This window comes from Marmota marmota, unplaced genomic scaffold (genome assembly GCF_001458135.2).
Source record: "Marmota marmota marmota unplaced genomic scaffold, marMar, whole genome shotgun sequence".
NCBI classification, from domain to species: Eukaryota; Metazoa; Chordata; class Mammalia; order Rodentia; family Sciuridae; genus Marmota; species Marmota marmota.
In genome coordinates this window covers 5,102,084-5,112,611 of record NW_025999932.1, presented here as the reverse complement: position 1 = coordinate 5,112,611, position 10,528 = coordinate 5,102,084, and the positions used below count along the sequence as shown (strand labels likewise).

General features: G+C 40.0%; 1 long non-coding RNA gene across 1 annotated transcript; it reads right to left on the bottom strand.

Annotated features, from left to right (window-relative positions):
• Positions 1-5,274: 5,274 nt before the first annotated feature.
• On the bottom strand, positions 5,275-8,402 carry LOC125615972. Its single transcript, XR_007346571.1, has 3 exons — positions 8,108-8,402; positions 7,391-7,525; positions 5,275-5,453 (listed from the first exon to the last, which is right to left on the bottom strand). It is a non-coding gene; the product is annotated as an uncharacterized LOC125615972 (long non-coding RNA).
• Positions 8,403-10,528: the final 2,126 nt, after the last annotated feature.

The following is a 10,528-nucleotide window of genomic DNA, read 5'->3' as shown; positions in this document are numbered from 1 at the left end:
GAAAAATGGATTGAGCTGATGTGATTCCAACTTGCTTTACTAATATGTGATTTCTTTGAAGAGCTAAGCATTACCCCTTTGTAGCTCGAGGATTGATTACTCACAGGGGGAGGCCTTCATTTGTTTATTTACTATTTTTGTATCTATGTGTGGAAAAAATGGTACCCATGTTTCTTTCTATGCCAATTTTGATTCAAAATGTTCAGGAAACATATTAAGAACTAAATTGTACTTGCTGTCTCTATGGTTTTGACGAAATAACTCTTACTCCATGTTTCTTTAAATACCAGAAAAAAAAGTTTTCCTAAAGTAATTTAGATTTATTCTAATTTAAGGTGAATTGTCATATAAATAGAAAATAGTGACTTGTCACCCCCTTCAAGTTCTGAACTCAGCTACTTTTCAGGAACAGGATACTTTGACTCTTACACGACACCCTTTGGGAACTCCTGCTCTGTGCGTGGTGCTGGACTCCAGGCCCTGGAGGTGCATTGGCCGGACAAGCTGTCTTCCCTGCAGCAGAGGAAGTCAGGACATAGGCCACAAGCTAAGTGCTGGCCGAGGGTCATGTTTTTGGAGGACCCAGCAGTATACAGGGTATAAAGATTGGAAAGAAACTACAGTAGGGTTTCCAATAGGAGAAGACCCAGTTGACTGGGGCTTGGGAAGCTAATAGAAATAAAGCCAGCACTTTACATGGAATAGTTTATCATGGAGTTCTGGAGCTGCACTGTCCAACAGAAAGGTGGCGGGAAGCACAGTAAGCCACCTTAACAAACATGAAAAAGAAACCAGTGCCTAGTTGTAAAAATCAGTTTCATTTAACCCCATACACTCAGCCCTCCACACCCACAGGTTCTGCCTTTTGCAATTCAACCAACTGTAGAGCAAACATATTGGGGAAAATAATTTCCCCAAAATATTCGGGAAAATACACTGCATTCCCTAAACAATGTAGTATATTAACTAATTACATATCATCTACATTGTATTAGGTATCATAAGTATTTAGAGATGATTTAAAGTACACGGGAGGATTGTGTAGGTTATGTGCAAATACTATCTCATTTTATATAAGGGTCTTGAGCATCCACAGATTTTGGTACCCATGGGTGAGGGAAGCCCTGGAAACAATTCCATGTAGATACCAAGAGATGGATGGCCAAGTATCCAGCAAGTTACCCCTTCAACATAGAACAGGTAGACTACAAGTTTTCAAAATGTGTACTCTAATAGCACAGCTCAATCAGTATAGCAAGTTTTCATTGGAAATACCTGATCTATATTTAGATTTCATGAAATTAACAGTTGAAAATTAGATTCACTGCTCAAGTTGTTCCAAGAATACTGGAAGTTTTCCAATAATTGAATGAAGTTTCACTTTTAAATTTATATTTAAAGTAATGGAAATGCAATTCACGATTCATACCAGCCACCCTTCAAGTGCTTTATAGCCACACCATGGACAGCATCGGTCTTGGGGTAAGCTGGGTAGATCCCCACTTGAACTAGTAAGGTGCTTGGAGGACAGCAGGTATTCACTAATGTGTGTCGGGTTAGCTAGTAGGAAGCAGCCAAGACCAGTCAGAGTAAGTGACACGCTTAGCAATCCCCAGGTAATAATGGATGGTGAGAGAAATTAGAACCCAGGTTTCATGGCAACTGTCCTACAGTCGGATCCAGTGTTTGGGTCTTAAAAAATGAATTTCAAGTGCCTGGATAATAGGGGAGTTTCTGAAAATGCTTCCAAATCTGCTTGGTTCTTAAGTTTGGAGAGAGAGCTCCAACAGGCGGAGTTCAAGCAAGGGGTGCATTTACTCTACTAACAGTGGGGAAAATCCAGGGCTGAAGACCAAGGGAGCAGTGAACTTCAACTTGGCCTTTCGCCCAGGGAGTCACTCAGGAGTCTAGATTGCAGCTTCTTTCCTGGAAAGGCAGGTCTGTGGACGGGTGCAAACCTGTGAGTGGCGTCCTGTAGCCGGGCTGATGTGGTATTAATGACACTGGGTGATGGGTGGCATGGGCTTGTGCTACTGCCCATGCCCTCATGGGAGGGCTGGAGCTCAGCTTCCTTGGACAGCAGAGAGCAGCCAGCGTCCTATGTGTCCTCAGCATTAAGTCACTGGAGAAAGCCACGTTTGGGCAAGTCTTTCCCCAGGAAGAATGTGATCAGTGAAATAGTGGAATTAGGAGTTACGTTATTTGTCTTTTCTGCACCGAAAAAAATTGACTCTATTGAGCTTATTAAGAATCCCTCCCTTTAATTTTTTTTTGGGGGGGATGGTGGAAACAATTGAGTAAGCACAGTATTATTAACTAGAAATAAATCTCTTTAGTTTAATTTTTATTTGGTTAAGTTTGATTAGAATATTAGTTTTCATTACATTAAAAAATGAAAACAGTGGCAACATACTACATTTTAAAAATAAGGCCTGTTTGCAATAAATCCTGTCAAAAATTTTTTTAGAAGACTTCAGGCTTTTTGCATCCCATTTATTTATTTATTTAGCCTTTGGAATTTTACAATTAGAAAACATCATTTTGTGGAGGAGTCCATCTCCTATAAAGCAATCAGGACAAATGACCACTTTCAGGGGACATTCCATCACTCTCCTCCAGGGACCCTCACAGTGTCTCCGTGGTCATCTGTGTTCCCTCCAAACCTCACCTGCTTTGCTACAATGTCACACCCAAGTCCAGGTTCCTAGTTTATCCTTCTGATGAGGCAGACGGCCATGAGTTGTAGAGCACTCTAAAGCTACAAGACCACATGGCTCACAGCATGGTAAAGGCTTTGGCTGTATGAAGGTGCGAGTTTTATTTGGGAGCAGAATGGCATAACCCAAAACATCTAAACCACCTTGACCACTGATGTGTTACAGCCTACTGGAATGGTCAGTATTGACCATTGATGAGAACAGGTAGTGCCTTCAGTGGAAATTTGAGGCATGTTGGGAGGCTGGAATGAGTAACTTACACTAGTGGTCTTGACCCTTGAGAGGTTCCCAAGCATGCGCCTTTATCTTCCCCAACTGAATATGTGCAACTTTCTTCAACTTTTTAATGAATATTTTGATGTCTATCATGAGCTAAAAATAAGTAAATGACCTGCACTGACAAGAAATGGTTGTCTTCTTTAGTATAGGTAAAGAGCTCAATGTCCTCTGAAACCCTCATGTATTTCAAGGAAACCTAGATAAAATCATCTACTTAAGTAAGGTAGAGTTTATAAATTGGACTAATTTGCCAATAAGGTTTTAGAATAATAAAAATTCTAAAATCTAAAATTGATACAGAAACCAGTCTTCATAATGCTTACTGAAGTAAAATTATTTCACAGAGATACTCTAAACATGATGAATGCTGGAATTTTGAGTAGAAATTTGCTCTACTTGTAATTAAAGTCTACACATTGAGATCAGGAGCATCTTAGCAGTGTAGACTCTTCTTCCCTTCTATCTGAATTGTGTGCACTAGGTTTGGTGATTTTTCCAATCTAATCAGCTGGACTGCTCAGTCATGCCGGAACCAGAGTAGAAGGTCTACAACTAGTCTTGCATTTGCCCAGGAGGACAAGTTTAAGACAGCCAGTCCCTGGAGCTGGTCAGAGGTGTCAGGTTTTGGGGATAGGAATGCAGCTTTTAACTGTGCAGAAGGAAGAATGGTGTCTGCCGATACTACAGCATATGTTCTTAACACTGTGTTTCAGGAAATCTTTGTATTTATATAGGACAAAGGGTAAAAAACAAACAAACAAACAAAAAAGTGATGCTGGATGGGGAAAAAGTCCAAGATTTCATGTCATTTTGAGCATCTAAGTTTTGCTTGTATTTTTATAATTTAAAACTCATGAAAATACTTGACTATGGATAGACACTTTCAACTTTTTACAGAAGCAAATGTAACATTAGGTTTTACAATACAGTGATAAAATTATATCTTTATACAAAGCAGATATTAATGAAATAACAAGTCCTTTAGCAACCAAATCAAGGAATGAAGTGTTTCACATACATGAATTTTCCAAACAACTAAAATTTTCTTTTTGAAATGAAATAAACTTAGAAATAAAGCTTTAATCCTTTTTTTTAGGTAATTTTTTAAGATAGCAATTTACCAGGGTATATGTGCTTCTCAGCCCCTAAAGTAGAAATACTGAACACTTTTTAATGGTTCTTGATGAGCGAGGCACCTTGACAGAGAATTTTCAATGCAATAACACTTTGGGTATGGTGAGTTTTGAAGTTTAGTGCACAAAGCAAGAACCTCAGAACTTCTCCACGTGTGTACTCTCAGGACCCCTTGGAAACTCACAAGCAGTACAGTGAGTACTGTGGTAATGTTAAAAAATCTGCATCTGTGACGAGCCTTCTACTTGATTCTAGTTCAGCGAGTCAGTGGGCTAGAATTCTAGTCCAGTCACACTTCAAGAAATCTTATCTTCTGGAACAGAAAATGACAATCACTATAACTGTCTCCTCTCTCATTGTCAAACTTTCTTTCTACATTCTGGCATGAATTATTCATTGAACCCTCACAACAACCAATAGAACTATGTTCACTGCTATTTTTCTGATTTGGAGCTGAGGGTCAGGATGACGTAGAAGCCTTACCAGGGCCGTCCAGCCACTAAGTGGTGAGCTGGAGTTCAGAACCAGAGTTTAGCCATCCTGCTGCACTGCAGGACTCAGAGATGCAGAGATGAACCTTTCCAGATGTTTTATAGGTACGCAGCTTCTGTGAGAACCGGGTCAGGTGGTCTGCGTGTCTGTGAGGGGTCACAGGTGTCAATGGGAGTCAGTGGTCTCAATCCAGTGTGGTGGGCCCTCGTGGAGCTGATGAGAAATGCTGCTGCTGAACTCACTTCCCTCCACTTCCTCATCCCCTGACCCTGGTCAGTTATGCCTCCGGAGACCAGGTTGCCATTTGCAACAGAAGTGGATCTGTAAGGTGAGCTACCAGGCAGGCTCTGAGCAGGATGAAAAAATAATTCCATCCAGTGAATCATTCTTCTACACATAATATATAATGCTGAGTTATAATAACATGAGCTTATTTTGAAAATTTTGGAAAAATAGAAAAGTATCAATGGGATGTGTAATACACAAATTAGAGAGAATACTCAATATTGGAATCTCTTTAAAATAATTTTATATATCTAAATATAATCATGCGAATATAGGTTTGTGTGTTATACAGAAATATGTAGGCATTATTTATACATTTAATGTTACAATCTATATTATATTATTTTGATTAGTTGTACTTATATAATATTTTAACATTTTATTTGCTCTTGAATTAGTATTGTTCAATAAGCATTTTCTCAGATTAGCAGTATTTTTTGAAAATACTTTTTATTCATTAAAATTAAAGACATGGGTCTGGAAAGTGTAGCAGAATGGTAAAGTGCTTCCATAGTACATGTGGATCCCTAGGTTCAATTCCTGGCACTGCAAAAAATAAAAACAAAAATAAATTACAGGCATAATTTTTTATCATGACTCTATTTGATTTTGCATTAAAATTAAAATTAATTTTGCATCTGCATCTACATTTGATTTCTTGTTTCCTTTTTTAGCTCTTATAAATAGTGCAGGGAGAACCATCCTCGTGTGTAAATTTTTGTCCACAGTTTGCATTGTTTCTTTGAAACAGAGTGCTAGAAGGGGAGGCACTTTGTTGAAGAGGATTCCTTTTCTTAAGGAGCTTAACAAATATTTCCTAAATTGTCTCTCAGAACCGCTGTTCAACTTTACATGCCCATCACCAATGTACAGAGAGAAAACTTGACTTTACCATTAGACACAATGAATGTTGGCATTAAAAACAAATACTCGATCATCTAACAACTTAAAGAATATATCTGATTAATATTTTCTTTCATTACTACTGTTGCAAATTTTTTTCCTACATATTTCTTGGCAATCTATTTTTCGTCTTGTGGGATTGTGTATAGATGTTTCTTCTTATATCTTTGAATCCATTATAGATTTTTATGTGTAAGTTTGGGCCACATTTTCTATAAATTTTGCAAAAGAACAGGTGTGAGACCTCTGGCTTTATGACAGCACTTTTGGGTGTTCAAGAGTGTTCTCATTTATTTCTGGGCTCTTTATGAAAAAGTGACTTCCATAAATGCATGCTATATTTTGTTCTGAATAATAACTGTAGGTTAGATTGGCATCTACTAAAATGATTGATTTTTCAGAATTTTTCACAGATATAGGGTTAAATTGAGGTTTCAGTTTCTTTTTATTTCAGCTGAGTATTTTTAGTTTCTATCTATGATGTGCCAAAACCATGATCTCAATTTCTGAAATGAAAAATCAAGCTTTGAGAGGTATGACCAAGGTATCATCAGGTACCTGTCTTTAGAGATTTTACTTTTTCTATTGCATCAATTTCCTTATTCCTACAAATAGTAGTTCACATTATATGCTTTGACATTTCTGACAATTTAAATGTATGTTTTAACAGTATGACTTAACCTTTTATAAAAGCATCTTGCAAATTACTTTTAAATAACCATAGAAAAAATTTTTAAAAAATATTCTCAGGTTTAAAGTTGCAGTAGAATAAGAAGGAAGAGTGGTTGGTTCAGACTGACTCTCAGAGGTTAAAATTATGCACTTTGAAACCTTACATTTAACTTTGTAATTAAAAACAATTTCTTTATTCAGAAAATGATATTTTACTCAGAATAAGAAACAGTCTAACCAAAGTCTATAATAACTAATAAAATTTTCACTGGTTCCAGTTTTACAAATTTATTTGAAACCTACATGAATTGATTCTTATACTTAAAAAAAAGATATGAAATAAAGGAAACTTTTTTTTGATTAAGGAGACCTATCAACATGTTAATATTGACCTCATTGGCTTTAAGATATTTAAATTAAAAATAACGAAAAATAGCAAAACAAAAGAACTTTAGGAAGAGAATAAATTCCTGATTACAAAAATCCCTAGGCAGCAGAATGGGTGGTAGGCAGGGATTTGGATAAATCTAGTTCTGGCAAACATTGCCCAATATCTAGAAAATTCAAGGCCAAATAAGGATGGCACAGGAGTCCGAAGTGCCTGGTCAGTTTTCTTAAGGTGCACGTCACCGTCCATCCTCCAGAGCCTTCCTCCTTCTTCCTGCCTCTCCTTGAAGCTATGTCTGATTCTTTTGCAAGCCTTTGCTTTGCTCACCAATTGATGACCCTTGGCAGGATTCTGTGGGTGGCTGGGAGCATCTGCCCTCTGGTGTTTCCATTTCCCAGACAATGTACCTGACAGAGGAGAGCACTGCAGGGGCTGAGCTCAGAGATGGAGCTGCCCCAGGTGTGTGCTCATTTCTCATAGGCAATGAGGGACCCAGGGAGGGCAGGAGAGCAGGTCTTACCTTGTCTCTCAGGAGGAAACATCTTGTGACTGTTAGATCAGTCTCATTAGGTGGACTCAGCCAAGGGTGGGCCCCTTCTCCCTTGGACCCAGTCCTTCCTCTGATGCCAGGCCTATCACTCCAGCTGCCACTTTTCTAAGGAAGACATTTTTGGTGGGGAGGCAAGTGTAGGAAGATTCAAGTTAGCAGTATTGTTAACATGCAGATCCCAAGATCGTCTTTCTCCCACCAGAGCTGCACACCAAACCCTAATGGGTACCAAATGCAATGATAAATCATCATCATCTTCTTCTTTTTTAAAATAGCATCCACACTTGTTGTTTTAGCATAACGTGGCACCTATTTGGTATGTGGCTTTCTGCTTTGGATCTATGAAATTCACAGCCAACCACGTGACTCGTCTATTCACAGCTCGTCTCGTCTCTTTGTGTGAAAGAAGGTGAAGGGTAGTGGGAAGTGAGTGGGTATTGAATGGCTGCCAGTGTGGTGAGAGCTGAGTGCATGTGTGGGGCTTCTGTGGCCCCTGGCCTCCCTTCCAGAGTCCAGAGCATCCAGTGCCACCTGCTCTCTCCTCTGTACGGAATCAGTGAAGCAGCTGGCCGGAGGGAATATCCATGAACATGGATTACCCCACTCCACCCCCAGGCAAAGAGGCAGGAAATAAGGAGGGATAATGCAGCAGGAATAAGGAAAAGAGAAAGGGGAAAGGAAACAGACCGGCTGTCATTTGGGGGTGGTCTGGGGTGGAGATACAAAGAGCATCTCAGGGCTGCTGGCCTGGACACCTCCATTTGTTCTCTGCTTCTTTCCCGTCTCCTCCAACCCCTCCTACTTCCTGCTACAAATGTGCTCCATGGGGGGCAGAAGACAGTCAGAATTTCTTTTCTTGCTAGCCCCCTCACCTCACTTTATTTTTGTTTGCAATCCTGTTAACTTCTCTACATATATATATTTAAATTAATTAATCAACAAATAATTCATTAGCTATACTTTGCTTTCTATCGTCCCTTAGCATATCTCCTGTTCTGATTCTGTGTGGCAATAGCTTCCTGGTGTGAGATGGGTCAATTCCTCCACAACTTCCCCTAGTGAGGCTGCTAGGGGAGGCTAACGTGGGTCTTGGGTTTAGTCAAGATGCTAATTTATTTCAATATGTTAAAGAACATTAAAGAATGCATGAGATATTTACATTAAAACCAACAACAGGAGTTTAAGATAAATACATACTGAAGTATAGAAATGAGCAGGTCAGCCAATTAGTACAGGGAAGGGAAATCTGAATGATTTTGGTGAAAATACAAACTTCAACCACTATAAATATATAATCTTCACTGTCTCTGAGCAAAGTTATGCTCAGGCATCAGGGCTGATTGCTCAGCTTCATGTAAATAACATTTGCTTTTTGCCCACTGCAGTGTTTATAATGTGCTGAGCAGTACCAAAGATGGAAAATCTTGGTGGCATAATTGCATTGTTCTACCCAAGAGCTTTCTGTTTTATACTTTTACAGGGTTCCCTAATGGTAATTTTTTACAGAATTTAAAAATTGTATCTGAATGTCTTTTTCTGTTGAAATCCAAAATGTTTACTAATGAGGGAAAATAATAATTAAACAGCACATTTAGGATTTAAAATCTGGGAATGTTTCTTCAGAACTCCTCTCAGAAGTTGATGTTGCTGGGCTTTTAGGTTCTGGAAGGTGTGGAGGGATTCCTCCGTGAGGAGGGAAGCGTGCATCTCATCATCAGCTCCTGCTGCCGCCCCACGTCCTCTCCAGAAAGCCCACCATAAATGTAACTTTAAAAGGAGAAAGGCAGGCTTGACCAGAGGGAAGACTATGGCAACCGGCTGGACAACAGGCAAGGGTGACACAAGCCGCTGATGTGTATTTAGGCTAAACACAGCAGTCCTCCTCAGAGCAGCCATCTGCAGCACAGGTTTGACTCCAGGGCCACCTCCCTGCACCCTTGGTGGGCACTAGGCTGGCCCTGTGGGTGTGCAGATGGGCACCCAGAAGCTACACCCACCGGTGCTCTCACTCTGTAGTTGGCTTTGCACCATGATGCTTCTTGGTGCAAATTGAAACACAGTGGGGAAAGGGTGCTTGGCATGCTGGTTTCTTTATTCTTTCACTTGTTAAAATGTCATGGGTCTAATCACATTTTCTAAACAACAATGAGATTCAAGTGAAAGTCACATCAGTCAGATCTGTGGAGGCCGAATATGTACTGAGTTACTGTGAGTGGTGAAAGGATAACTAAGGTATCGGTAGTGGCAGAGATAAGACCGAAAAAACAGGAAACCGCATGATAAAAATAACACTACAAAGCTTAAGTGACCTTAAGAACATAATCTACAGTCTCTGATTTAAGAAAATCTAACAAATTCCCTATGTGCATGAGGCATCATCTTTATAAAAACCACTTGGAAAACCCAAGGAGCCCCAGAGTTCCCCAGGGTTCCCTTGATGAAATCCTGGGGTCCTGCAGGAAGTCTTTGAAGTCACTTACAGAAGAAAATTTCTACTTCGGTTGGGGATGGTGTGTTTCTGGCACATCAAACTGAAACCCAAAAAGCACCTGGGATGGTCAGAAAGAACCAGACTGCAAGAGCTAGGAGCTGAACGATCCCTAGGGACCAACCCTGCCACCTTCTAGATGGCTATGGAGCTGAAGTACTTGGAGCAGTCCAGGCCCCAGGGGTAAGACTTTGCAGAAGTCAGTAGCCAGCAACATGCCAGGGCTCTTCATTCTACCTTACTTTTTCCTTTAAAAATATATCCAGCCCAGGAAGGGTGAAATTCAAACAGCAAGGATTAAGATAGGACCAATGTGTATTTTTAAAGGCAAATGATCCAGTTCTAAGGTTTTATATTGGAAGTATCAGATGAGGTTTCTAAGAACCAGTTGATACACATATTTCCTAATGCTGATTACGTCAAATATGAATACTCATATCATCAATTGCCTGGTACTCTGGACCGGGTTCTCCCTTGGTTGTAAATTACAGCCAGTTACGAGTCCCAGACATAGGGTTCCAGTGTCTGTTGGTGCCAATGGCATGCCCAGCGGCCTAAGAGTTAGCAGGAAGCCCTCTGCCAACCCATCCTGAGGGCATCTCCCCTGGGGCATGCCCAAC